Source organism: Macrosteles quadrilineatus, unplaced genomic scaffold (assembly GCF_028750875.1).
Source record: "Macrosteles quadrilineatus isolate MER2022 unplaced genomic scaffold, UCM_ALF_1.0 Scaffold_4__1_contigs__length_99947679, whole genome shotgun sequence".
In the NCBI taxonomy this organism is placed as follows: Eukaryota; Metazoa; Arthropoda; class Insecta; order Hemiptera; family Cicadellidae; genus Macrosteles; species Macrosteles quadrilineatus.
Window position 1 is genome coordinate 37,112,681 of NW_026542597.1, and position 13,371 is coordinate 37,126,051.

At 32.4% G+C, this 13,371-nt stretch overlaps 1 protein-coding gene across 1 annotated transcript in view; it reads right to left on the reverse strand.

Moving 5' to 3' along the window:
- LOC128992132 (uncharacterized) overlaps positions 1 to 11,308 on the reverse strand; it is an 84,990-nt gene extending 73,682 nt beyond the window's left edge. Inside the window, exon 1 of the mRNA XM_054415563.1 lies at positions 11,231 to 11,308. The gene's annotated coding sequence lies outside the window, so the exon portion shown is untranslated. The remainder of the gene's footprint in view (positions 1 to 11,230) is intronic.
- Between the last annotated feature and the right edge of the window lie 2,063 nt (positions 11,309 to 13,371).

Sequence of the window (13,371 nt, forward strand, 5' to 3'; positions counted from 1 at the left end):
TGGTACATTTATTTTTATTTAGGCTAATCAAAAGAATAAAAGCTAGCTTCGTTTAGTAAATTAAAAGCAGGAACAACCTGGTCTGGTGATCATTGCGACGGATTTAATCCGTGGAAGAATGAAGCCTGAAGTTGTACGATTGAGATCAGGAGAGTAGTTATTTTTCAAGTGTGTGTTTTAATCTTAAACAGTTAAAAAACAAGATAAATTATTTTAATAATGTTTACCAATTAGTTTTACCCCTACGAGTTAACTTTAGGGAACTCAAATATATTTGATGTATTTTATGTCAAACACATTTTGGACTGAAATATTTTATTATAATAATAGATTTCAAAAGTCACAAACAGTTTTAATTACATAAAATTCATGTTTAGAAATTTTAACTAGAATGTAAAAAAGTATTATATTTGCCTGTGGTAAAGCCTACTGTTAGAAATAAAAACCCCTTTTTTATTAGGATGAATATTTCTGAATGATACATGATGAACATTTTTTAAATAGCTTCTTGATCAGCATCGTACGTGTTATTCATATTTTTGATAAGGTACCATTTTTAAGACATTAATAATGTCAACAGTATTTAATATTTAACAATGAAACGTGATCTAAAAGCAAAACCTATACCTTGTATAAGTATATATGAAACATATAACAAATTATTGTTATATTAAATTTGGTAGTAAGAGAATGGTCCGGTTAAATTTCATCCCGATTAAGGCAGTCAATTAATATTTACTATATCAGTAAGGTGTGATGAGGACACTATTGAAGGGAACCAAGGACGTGCATGAATAGAAGATGAGCGTATGAATTTATGAGATGTCTCTATTTATGTGGTAATGATTAAGAAAATGGTGCATTTAGCAACTTATTAACAACCAAATGACCAAACATAGCTTGTTTTTAGTTTTGAACCCCAAATAAATGTATACTGTAAAAACAATGTCCAACTAAGAACTATGGATAGTATAAAAGTATAGTTTTATACGTTGAGCAAACTAAAAAACGTTGTGTTTTTTTGTATTTTACTTAAAGACGAATATTTCATTAATTTTCCAGTGATATTTTTCAATGCTAAGCTTTTTGATTTAAAAGGCAATTTTAAAGCATTAAGTGAATTTGCAAATGTGAAAACCTTTTTATATTATAGTAGGTAAGACCGATAACAAGTAAAGTATTGAATTAATTCCGAAGAAATTACAATATAAAAAGTTAGCTTCAAGGTACATATAATAATAATAAGAATAACCCAGAATAATCGCAAAATAAAACCGTTATTTTTTTATCTTTTAAATAATTATCTACGAATCAAAGTGCCACATTAAAGGTTGATTTTTTAGTATGTTCGTTCAATTTATACCTATTGTTGAAAACGGGGTGCATCGTAAACCTGATATTAATAAACCACGAGTTTTGAATTAATGATATCATTTGTCAGCGGATTAAATTAAACAACATATTTTTACTTCGAGATCACGACAACGTTAACATTTTGTTGTTTAATCTTGATTAAACTTTGAAAAATTGAAAAAATCCTATTTAAAATTTAGTATAAAAAGATTTCTTAGTTTTAACATGTAAATGTTATAGACGTGAACAACAATTCCTGACAAAAATCCTGAATTAAAGAAGTTAGGAATTTAGAGGTAGATTTTCTTAAACCATCTAGTAAATTGTTTATTAATTTTATCATTTTTAAACAGGTAATAATGATAAAGCTTATTTGACAAGGGGCCGGTCTAAACCTCGTTTTTAAGATAGTATCTAAAATCGATCTTTTGTTAGAGTCCATCACTGATTGACAGCCCAATTATAAATAACATCTAGGTAATTAATCCTGCTTCCATTCAAAGCAGTGATCTTCGGTTTTGAAGACTAAAACTATTAATATTCGAATGCCCATACAACTATTTTATAGAGTTTTTACCTGTATTAGGTAGATCTTTGTAGGAGTCAAAGCTAAAATAAACGTTGAACTGCTCGAGTAGTAACTTTGATTGTTGAAACTTTTGGTCGTAATTGTATACCTGAAATACCTGAAATACCTCCTCTTCATCGTTGACCAGCCTGGGCCGGATAGATAGCGTCAAAATCTTTACAAAACTACTATTTACAAATAAATAAACATATATTTAAAATATACTGACTGCGCGTTGGCGGTGAATGCTTATTCTAGCGACAGTGTTGTCGAGTTTTCAAAAAATCCGTCAATTGAATAAAATGGGTTTGCTAGGAGAAGTTCCTTTAAGTTCTTGGTAAAACCTTATCTTCCATGTCCACTAAACGTTTTGGCAGGGCATTGAACATCTTAACAGCAACCTGCGGGAAACTATATCTTGTCATAGCCAGCCTACATCTAGTTGTGTTCAGTTTGTGTGCTCCCCTTATGCTGTGATCATGCTGTTCCCCTCTGTTTTCATGCAGATGCAAGTTGGATTTTATATGAAGCAGGCAACTGAATATATATTGGTTGTATACTGTCACTATGTTAAGTTGTTTAAAGATGGGTTTACATGGCTGTGATCTTTTACTTCCAGTTACAATTCTTTTTGCTTGTTTTTGTAGCTTCAGTATACGGATAAACCCTGATGAGTGGCCCCAAAGTAAGATTCCATAATTTATATGACTATGGAATAATGAGAAGTATATTGTCATGAGGTACTTCTCCGTGATTTGATGTTTGAGTTTTCTAAGAAGAAAAATTACACGCCTAAGCCTAAGGCACACAGCATCAACGTGGGAGTCCAATTGTTACTTGGGATCCAAGACAAACCCTAATAGTTTTACTGGCTCGTCTTGAGATGGAGAGGTTTTGCTGAGCGTTAGTAGAAGCTTCTGAGTTTTGGCTTCATTTAGCTTAAGGCCATTGTGCTCAAACCAGCTACTTGCATTATTGAATAGTTCATCTGATTTCGCTGCCGCTTCAAGAGGGTGTTGTCCCCTGCCACAGAGAGTTGTGTCATCGGCGTATAGGAGGGTTTCATCATCCCTACCGAGGTCATTCATTAGGATCAAGAACAATGAGGGCCCCAATATCGATCCCTGCGAGACACCATGGTCCATCTTAGCTGGAGCAGAGAGAGCCCCCTGTATAGCCACCATCTGGCTCCTCTCACAAAGATAGGAGTCTAGTGTTTTGAGCACAGTCCCACCTAACCCATATCGAGCCAGCTTCTGAAGAAGAATACTGTGGGAGACAACGTCAAACGCCTTTGACAGATCACATAGGACAATGGACTTGGAATGCTTGTCCTCAAAAGCATTTTGTATTCCTTTCACTAGGGAGATGAGAGCTGTAGCGGTTGATTTTCCTTTACGGAAGCCATGTTGCGAATTTGAGAAAAGATGGTTAGTCTCAAAATAGTCTACAATTTGGTTTTGCATTATTTTTTCGAGTATTTTTGCCAAACAGGGAATGATGGATATGGTCACCATTTCTGATTAAAGCATATAAATTTATTTGATTCTATGGACCAATTCCTGCTAAGTGTATAACCATCAAAATGTATTACTTTAAGGTACTTTAAAATGTTACATTTTACGTAAACTTAGTCATTTGTTCTTTTACAAACAATACCACAACATATTTTACGTCAAAGCAATCTTTTCACCTTTTCCTGTTGGAAGGTAATGTAAGCCAGCTAAAGACCGAAGCTCGGGGCAATCATAACAACAGCGTCCCTGAAGACTCAAGGTAACTGCTTGTTTAATTAACTCTCACTCTTAAATGGGACAATTTAAGTAGATTCTTTGTGATAATTATACTCTATTCTCTTATAAAATGACCTAACAAAGAAATATTAATCTAGTAATAAAATAGTTCAGTTCTTTTTATTTTATTAAAACTTTTGAAAATACGTATGATTAAGGCAACATTGTTAGATATTTTCAAGTCTTCTGCTCAGGGTTTACTGTCAGTTTTCTGTGAAGAAATTACGTGATATTATATTTATTTTAACTTAGTATCTTGTTTATTATTTTCTGTCGGTATTTTTTCATAATTAAATTTAGTTTTGATCAAGCATTAACACTCTTTAAAAATATGTATTTAAGGGTTTACTGAAATTGGTTAAAGTAAAATCACGATCTTACTGTAAATAAATTGTTATGAACTATGTAGAGTAGATATGCCTCCATCAAAGATCACAATACATATTTCGTACCTAGGGCCGAAAAGGTTTTGCTAACTCGATCGAGAGCTGCAAAACCATTTCGGTCCCTGGTACGAACGCTATTTTTCACCACACTATACCCTTGTACTTTGGTCATCATTGTGTTGTATCACAATTCACCACAATAATAATGTACACTAAAAGTCAACCATCACAACTACAACTTTAAGGTTAAGTGAAGAAATGAGGAATCAGCAAGAGCAATAATAAATAGTTGCTAGACAGCGGTGACAATAAAACAGGTCTATTGCAATGCTATGGATACTGATTGTGAATTTATCATGCATTAATGTTTTAAGAAAGTAAGCGGGCAGCTGATTTTCAGCCCCATGGAGGTAAAAACCTGCTCGGTCCCCAAATAACGATGACAGCTGACATAGAGAGCTATACGTAGCTTTCGGCCTCCAATAAACGTTTGTAAAACGGCTGAAAACATCGTAGTGTGGTGAAAAGATGTTTTCCCTCTTCTATGACATTCTAACTTACATTTAAAGAAGATACTCTAAATTTGGGTCCGTATATATCAGATTAAAATGTATATTGACTTTAAAAAGTATGTTCGTTACTTTGTGTTTTAATGTTAAAATAATCAGCTGTCAAATCCTACTACTAACACACATTGCCACATGACAATGTCATGGACACAGTGATACAGAATCTATATATCTAATTCCGTAAGCCCAAAATTTTACAATGAAATTGTGAGCGAACGGGAGGCCGTAGAAAGCTAAGTGGGGTCTCATTTTAAAGGTCTGGGCATGAAATTTTGGGGAAAATTATTCATTTTTCTTAATTATGCACCAAAAGGTTGTTACGGAATAAAATAATTCAAATTTAAATAGCATGGGAATCTAATTTTATGTCTTTTTATTTAGTGTAAACACAGCTGTGATTATATCAAATGAAAAAATTATAACCACACCTGAATGTGCATTATTTTGTTATTGTAAAATTGTTAGTGAAGTAGTAAACAACACAAAGTGAAAATTAAAATTAGATAAGCTATTTTTAACAAACAATTTGATACTTTTAAACTTAATACTTTACAATGGATTGTTCTTTTGCACAGTAATAATGTATAATGTCGGAAAACCACCACGCAGAGGTAGGCCGTTACGCAGACGTATTGCTCCTCGAAATTAGAACAACAGGCTCCAGATTAGGTGCGATACTAAAGGAAGAAGAATAAATGAGCATCGGATGAACATGAAGTTATTCCTGTGTATGGATTACCTTTTAAATTAGATTGCATAACACAGCGTAGGACCGATGAACGATGTGTGCATTCATTGTGGTGCATTGCGAAATTTGATTTTGTGAAATTGTGGCGCAAGACCGAACCTTCACAAAAGTTGGCATTTACTGCATTTAAAAAACCCAGTGTTTACTCATGGTCAACTTTATATTGCCTTCAGGCGGGTAAAGCGGCCAGATGATGTTAAAATAGTACTAGAACCAAATAAAGACCAAGGAATCGACCAAAATGCAACAAATACAACAAAAATGTTGTTTTCGGAGAGATTTTGTTATAGAATTAGCATTTTACAATTTGGATGATGACATTGTCTCTATGTGTTTTTCTAAGTGGATTCGTCTATATTTAAAGAAATCCAAGTAGATTTAATTAACAGTCATTAAGATTATTATTGTAAAATGTTCCTTTCTATTATGATTAGAAAGTTTATAAACACACCAAATGTCCTTTACAATTTTTATTTTAAACAGAGCAGACATCAAAATCCATGTAAAAACTATTATACATATTATAGGTAATATACAAAAATTTTAAACGATAATTCAAGATAGGGTAACCCATGAGGCTAATAATTTGTACAAAATAATTACTAGAATATAATATAGGGGCTATTGCTCCTACAAGCCACTAGTACATCTCTACCGTTGCATTTGATTATGAAAAATATAAGATCCTACACCAGGGTGGCTATCTTCCTTTGACTGGTTATATTTAACCTGTCCTTTACTCTTCCCACTCTCACACACCACACGTGCCGTGACCTCACGTTTACATTTAAAAGCATATTATATGTGTTGGAAACTTTATTTTAATATAGCACTTCCGACAGTGAAATCAATCAACTCCTGTGTCAGCTGGTTATAAAATACATAAATTATTTATTATCGTTGCTCTTTTTAGCAAATTTCCCTGTAGGGAAGTAAGCTATTATCGTAGGTGGCATGGTAAGACCTAGACCCGGGACCGATTTACTTTTTCATTTTGACGTCCCCAGAGGCCAAAAGCACCATTCGTTAAAATTTTTATATATGTATATATAAATATAGATAACTTGAGTAATTTTTGTCCTATTTTGATGAAATTTGTTTTAAAGGTGTAAAGCAGGATAAAATTGAATGAGTTCGCGAACCAGCATGATCGGACAATGGAAACGGGGGTTTATGGGGGGGTTTTATGGGGTAAAAATAGGTTTTACAATTTTTGACCCTAAAAACACAAAATTTCACAATTACTACTACCATTATGTAGAGCTCAAAGAAACAAATAATTTAGTATATTGAAGCGTTATAATGCGCCTAAGGGTTACGGAGAAAATTAAAAAAATTGTAATTTTAAAATTCCCATGTTATTCTTATGGAGAATAAGTCAACTGTTGAAGTTTGCTTATTTATTAACATATTTTGATCAAATTTGGAAAATACAATAATCTCTTACTAAACTACAGTACCTATTAACATTTTACATTAAAAATCACTTTTTTACCCTCCCTGTTGCAGCAAACCTAAGTACTCGTTAAACTAATTCTATTTAAATAGGGAATAAATGTGATATATTTAGGGAGACATTTTAGTGTAAATCCAATGAGGCAAATGGAAATTCGCTAAGTCTGCAGGTTTGCTGCGGCGGGGGTATTGTTGTTATTATACGGATATAAAAAAGTCATCTTCCACTAATATTTTGTTTAGTTTTTATTTATTCTGTAAACTTTTAAAATACGGTAAATACATAAGTTTGTCCCACTTAAGTATTATCGATCGAAATCTATCAACATTGTAACACATATTGTATATTGTTTCTACCTTGCAAAGCTTAAAAATGTTAGATATATCGAGTTTGAACCCTTTGGGTGCCAGAAATTTATTTTTGAACTTTCCGAAAAGTGCCAGGCTTTCCGTGGGGGCGAAGCGTAGTGCGCAAGAATAAAGATCGGTAAAAGTATAAATTTTCATCCCAAAAGTGCCATGGAACGATATATCGTGCCTCGATCGTATGAGAAATCGATTGAAATCGTCGTTGTTTTATAATAACAACCGAGTCAACCGATATACCCATTAAAACTCACATGATCGAAAGTCGCCGGCCCGATATATCGTAGCAATGTATTTTTCGGTAAGACTGCCGATGACGGTATATCGTTGTGAAGTAGTTTTCAGATGTGTTGTGCAAAACGGTATATCGTTGTGTGGCACTCAAAGGGCTTTAAAATAGGGTAATTTATTATAACCATTTAAAATTCGTCTAAGGGTATAATTTAAAAACATTGGTAGAAAGACAAATCTAACTATGCAAGTATATCAGGGATAGGTTGTATTCTAGTGAAAAGACATAATCCCCTTATTTTCTTGATATAGCTTAACTCTAATTTTAACAGCTACTGGCTTAACAGGTTAACACCGACGCATTGAAGAATTATATTTCTAAATTTTACTAAATACGCCTGACAATTCTATAAACAAAAATATAAATTAAATTATATTACACTGTAATCAATTTAATTATAGCATCTAACATCTAACTATTTCCAGCAGGATAACTCGATATATGGAATGTATTTTAATTAAATCAATTTAATAACACAACGTGAGGCATTGCTGATATTGAAAACCGCCGTTTTTTCTCCTCTACATCGGAGATTGTTTGCCAGCTTCTTTATTTGCTTTGAGGTTTCTGATCTGATTGCATATCCCACTGTTTATATTCTCTCAAGATTAGTTCGTCTTTTATTTTCCAGCTTAGTTTTTCAAACTGGAAGTTGGGATTAGATCCATTAAGCATGAAGTACGGGGTCCATAATGTAATTTTTAGAAACAATATAATTCCCTTATTTATTCCACGTAGAATTACTATTTTATTTTTGAAAAATTTTGTACAATATGTACATAGCAGGAAACAGAAATCTGCTTGTAAAAACTCATTGCCATTCCGAAGTAGCTTTTGTGTCAGTTTGAATTACGGAAGATGACATATTTGCAAATTTCCCTCTAGAAGATAGCGTTTGCCTTGGTAGCATTTGGTTCTCTTGATTAGTTGTATCCAAAAATATAGATCACGGGAGGATAACTATAACTTTCATCGAGGTTTATATTTTTTGGTCAAACTGTGTTAACCGAATTGGCTTAGTGAAAATCAAAAGATCTTACTCTTTTTTTACCGAGATATGACCACCGATTTGATTTATAAAACTAACATTTTAGTTGGAACTAACATGTATAACATATTGGTTTTTATACCTCGTTGAATATACTAAGTACAGACGGATGTTTTTAACTAGCAGTGGTTTAAGTATGGTGGACAATAAACTTCTTTGTAGTGTAATACTACTTGAATGTGTTCATAATTTTTATATAAACAACGGAATGGCATCCTATATAGGCAAGATTGGTTCTAGAAAACCTTATTTTTCTCAGCTCGTGTGCATCGCAATGAAAATTTACGCATACATCAAAACGACTAATTACAATGGTGAATAAGTTTAAGAATATTTTTAGGAATCACTTTAAAGTGAATATTTAAAATCGTGCCGTTTTGAAAGATAAAGTTTGATGAGAAGCGTAGTCTTGTGGGACCCACTTTGGTGTTGATGGCTGCGGGCTCAACTACCTCATTAACGTGCTTTTTGTAACAAGAAAAAACATAGTCGTTCTTAATTATACTTCAAGCTGGAAAACAAGTCTTTAATAAGCTATACAGTTTATATTAGTTGAATTTTACTTTCTTATACACCCTATATATTAATAGGCAAGCATGTTTCTTGAAAACCTTTTTTCTCAGCTCGTGTGCATTCCAGGGAAAATCCACGCATACTGTTAGAAAGATATTTGCCTCTAGATGTGCAGAATACCAATAGAAATTAAAATAGGCTCAAAAATAAGCCCAACAATTATTTTAAAATTAAAAGTTAACATGGACCGTATGGGTTGCTGTGCTGGTGAAGAAATAACAACGAAATAAAAACGAAAAATGAAAAAAATTGAAGCAATTCCAATCACATGTTTTATTTATAGCGTGAGATGGAAATATATTCATAAAACCGACAACAGAAACATTGAAAAAATGACTTTAATAAAAACAAAGTGGCCGTTTGAGAAATATTTACAATTAAATAGAAACGTAATCCCTAATTCCAATTCCACTAGTAAATATGAAATTTGTGTCTCCATCGTATAAGTAGTTATTCCAAAGACTAGTTCAATAACGCAACTCTTCACCTAGTCTTGATATTACTTGTAATGATATTACACACTCGACGCCTTCATAGAACCCAACGCAATTCGACTACGGCGATTGTGCTGCCTACACGACGCCTTCCCCCACATATCATCCAGGAAGGTTTTGTTTATATCAACAAATAAAAATGTTTATATAACTTTCCCATAATGTATCTCGTTAGTAAAAGTCATTCACACTACATTTAGATCTGAATACTAGTCATCAATGGAACTGCTATTGAGTTGGGGTGTCTTACAGTTACGATATTTTATTGTGAAAACACTGTTTGGTATAAAATATTTACTTTAGGTCTAGTATTGAAGAAATCCTTTAAAAAAAACTCTCAGTATGCTATCAGATTTAAAATAAATGCATCATTACGACGAATTTATAACATCTTACAGCTGTAAATTTCCATTATCAATTAAAACAACATTATAAGGAAAAAAGGTTATGTCCCATCAATAATTGTTACGAGAAGTATGTCAACTAAATTGTAACAGTGTGTGGTTTTTATATTTTGCAAATATTCGAGGAACTTAATTTTTTTTCTTACAATTAGTTGACTAATTTACAAAACAAAATAGACCCAAATTGAACAAAATATTTTACACAGACATTTTATACTGTATTCGATTTTGATTTGGGGTAGTAATAATGGGGTTTAAATTATTCCTACACCTTTTACAACTCAAAAAAAGTTATCAAATTGTACAATGGCAACACATGAATCATTTGTATTTCTTTTTTAGTGTGAAATGAAAAAATGCTACTTAGTTCAAAAGATTAGTTAAAATTAATAAGTACGAACAGATCTAAATATAACAGATCTATATATATAATAATAACGACCCATTATACAAATAAAACAAAAAATTCTAAAATCAAGTGTAAACTCGCATTTGGAATAATCGCCGATGAAAAATATGAATAGTATCAGCATAGTTAGGGAAATACAAGAACGTTTCAAAATTTGCTTTTATCGCAAAATGTCTAAATACTGCGTATTTCAACACTTAAACACTTGATATATCTTCATTCCTGTTTAATGCTATCGTAATAAACCATACTGGAGTAGTGTGAATCGAGTTATGTAGTGTGGATAATGCTTTCAATCAAGTAAACTGGATTATAAAAGTCCCTACAGGTATATAATTGTGTATTTATAATCACAAAATCTGCGTAATGATTTGTAATTATTCAAGTAAGTACTATGGATCGGTTAATTTTCATAGATATTTAATAATATAATAAGAGTACTAGGGTTGGTATTTTTTTAAATTTATTTTTATTGCACAAGCTGTATTTAATAGAATGTACTTTTGTTAACAGTCTTGTGAATTCTGTTTTGTCCCACATTAAAAATATTTTCATTGAGTCATTTAAGGTGAAAAGTAGTGTTCTTGTACCGCAATCCATTCCAGTGTCAAACGTGAGCCCATTTACTAGCTAAAAAATGGCCTACAAAGAAAACCCGTTGAAAAATCAACAATACTTTCACATACAATCCATAATATGAACCAACCGAATCCAATGCGTGTTCATCATAACTTGTATAAACCAGATATTAGCAAAATTTAACAGCTGTTACCTCAAGTAACTGTTGGCATCCCGTACACTCGTGGCGCGTACCGCCTTTGCCGCGCGCGGGAACAGACTGAGCGCCCGCCAAGCGTCGACCAATCAGAGAGCGCCGTCGCGCGCCGTCAGCTGATCGATCCAATCATTGTAACCTACGCTATTAGTTGTACCTCAAGGTCGTGCCATTAACACCATCTTCTTGCCAACGGCCAAACAATACGGGACATAACTGACAATCAATCATTCAACGGTTGTCGTCTGTTATCCTGGAACTAAGGAAAGCAATCCATTAGGGTGAATTATTTATTGCAGTTTCCAGTTTGAAGATAATTTGCCTGACTGGAATTTTTTTAGAGTTAAATGGAGGATTTTAGTTGAGGGAAGTAACTATACTATACAGTATGTGTATACGATTCCAAAGCTGTGGAAGGATAGATATTGAAGTACAAATGATTATTTGATTTTCATCAATTGTTTACGAAATCAGTATGATTGCTTTGGAGAATAAAATACAACAATTGGAATAATTATTGCTTACGCAGCATCATTTCAAATGCTTGTTAAAATATAAAATATAATTTAAACTTTGACATTCATTACGCTTAATACCGACCAATGTTTAATGTTTTTAAGTACTGTATCGTGCAGGAAATTATATCGTCTTTGAAGTGTTCAGCTAATCTCTAGCTTAAATCAAGCACTAAATTTAACTCATATACTTAAGTCATGCTTAGAAAATACTTAGCTTAAAGCAAAAGTAATATAGGGTTATTAATCATTCTTAAAAATGGATTATGATTGATTATTGACAAATTGAACTTTCAATAGATTTGTACTACTATTCGAACATAGATCAACTACAATACGCAGTTTTGTTGTATAATCTGGAAAATAAACATTTATTAAATTGGAGCTTACATTTATTGAATAAAAACAAACAAATAAATAAATTACACTATAAAACAATAACATAAAAGTTTTATTGCATTTATTGTATTTACTTTTTACGTAAACCACGAAATATACTTGTTAATATAAAGTAATGCATTAAATGCATTACAAAGATACTACTTTTGGTGATGGTGGGTGTAGTAGGCCAACTTAGTTAAATTAGTTTCCTACATTTATAAGTATTTTGTGACGGATATTCGAGTTGGAAGTTTGCCAAATTTATGACCGAGTGAACTGAGGCTGGCAATTTTCTCCCTCATTTATGCCTCAGGAAATTTTGCGTCGTAAATTTCTTGTGCTTGTAAATTATGTTGTGATTGTATACTAGGTTATATGATTATAAGTTATATGGTTATATGATTGAATCTGTAATGTAAATCTTAATTAAAAGTTTTATTTCAATTCTTACTAAATGCTAACTTTGTAAATTACCTTAACACAAAATTACTTACCAGTTTTTGTCACATTCTACCATCCGCAATTACAGAAAAGTGCATTAAAAATAAATCAGCTGATTTTCAGACAATTATTACCTTTTTGGTAATAACGAAACGGCCATTTTATGTATAAAGGATAAGTTATCCTCAATTGTCTATTTATACTTAACTAGCTGTGTGCCCGTTCTACGCACGGGGATCTTATCATAGTCAGTTAAAACCTTCTTATATAAAGCACAGCAGTTGGTTTGCATACTTTCAGATATGCTGACAAAACTATTCCTTCGCAAATACAGTATCTGACAGTTTCAAGCCAAAACTAATGCTTCGCAATTAAATGTCACCCGGATCTTGTTGGTCCACATGTTATATCCAATGATTAAACTAAATAAACGGTATCAGCATTCTGACACATACTTTCTCCCATAAGTTTGTCAACAACCTTTATCATGTGTAAGCGGTGAGAGTAAATATACGGAAATGGGATTTGTACAATTTTGTTCAGAATTTAAAGGACTATAACATAATGGTTAAAAGTATTTAAGGTACTACCTCAACCTCTTAATTTAACACTTTATTCGGGTTGACATTTTCATTATCAAGGCGCTCTTGTCCTTTCCGTGAAACATTGAGAAACAAGGACATTAATGCGTTACCATCATACATACACACAAAAATACCGAACTTAATTAGGGAATCTGCTACGCTTTAAGCATAAAAAGGTACATATAAAATTAGTACTTGAAATCTTTGTTAATGCCAT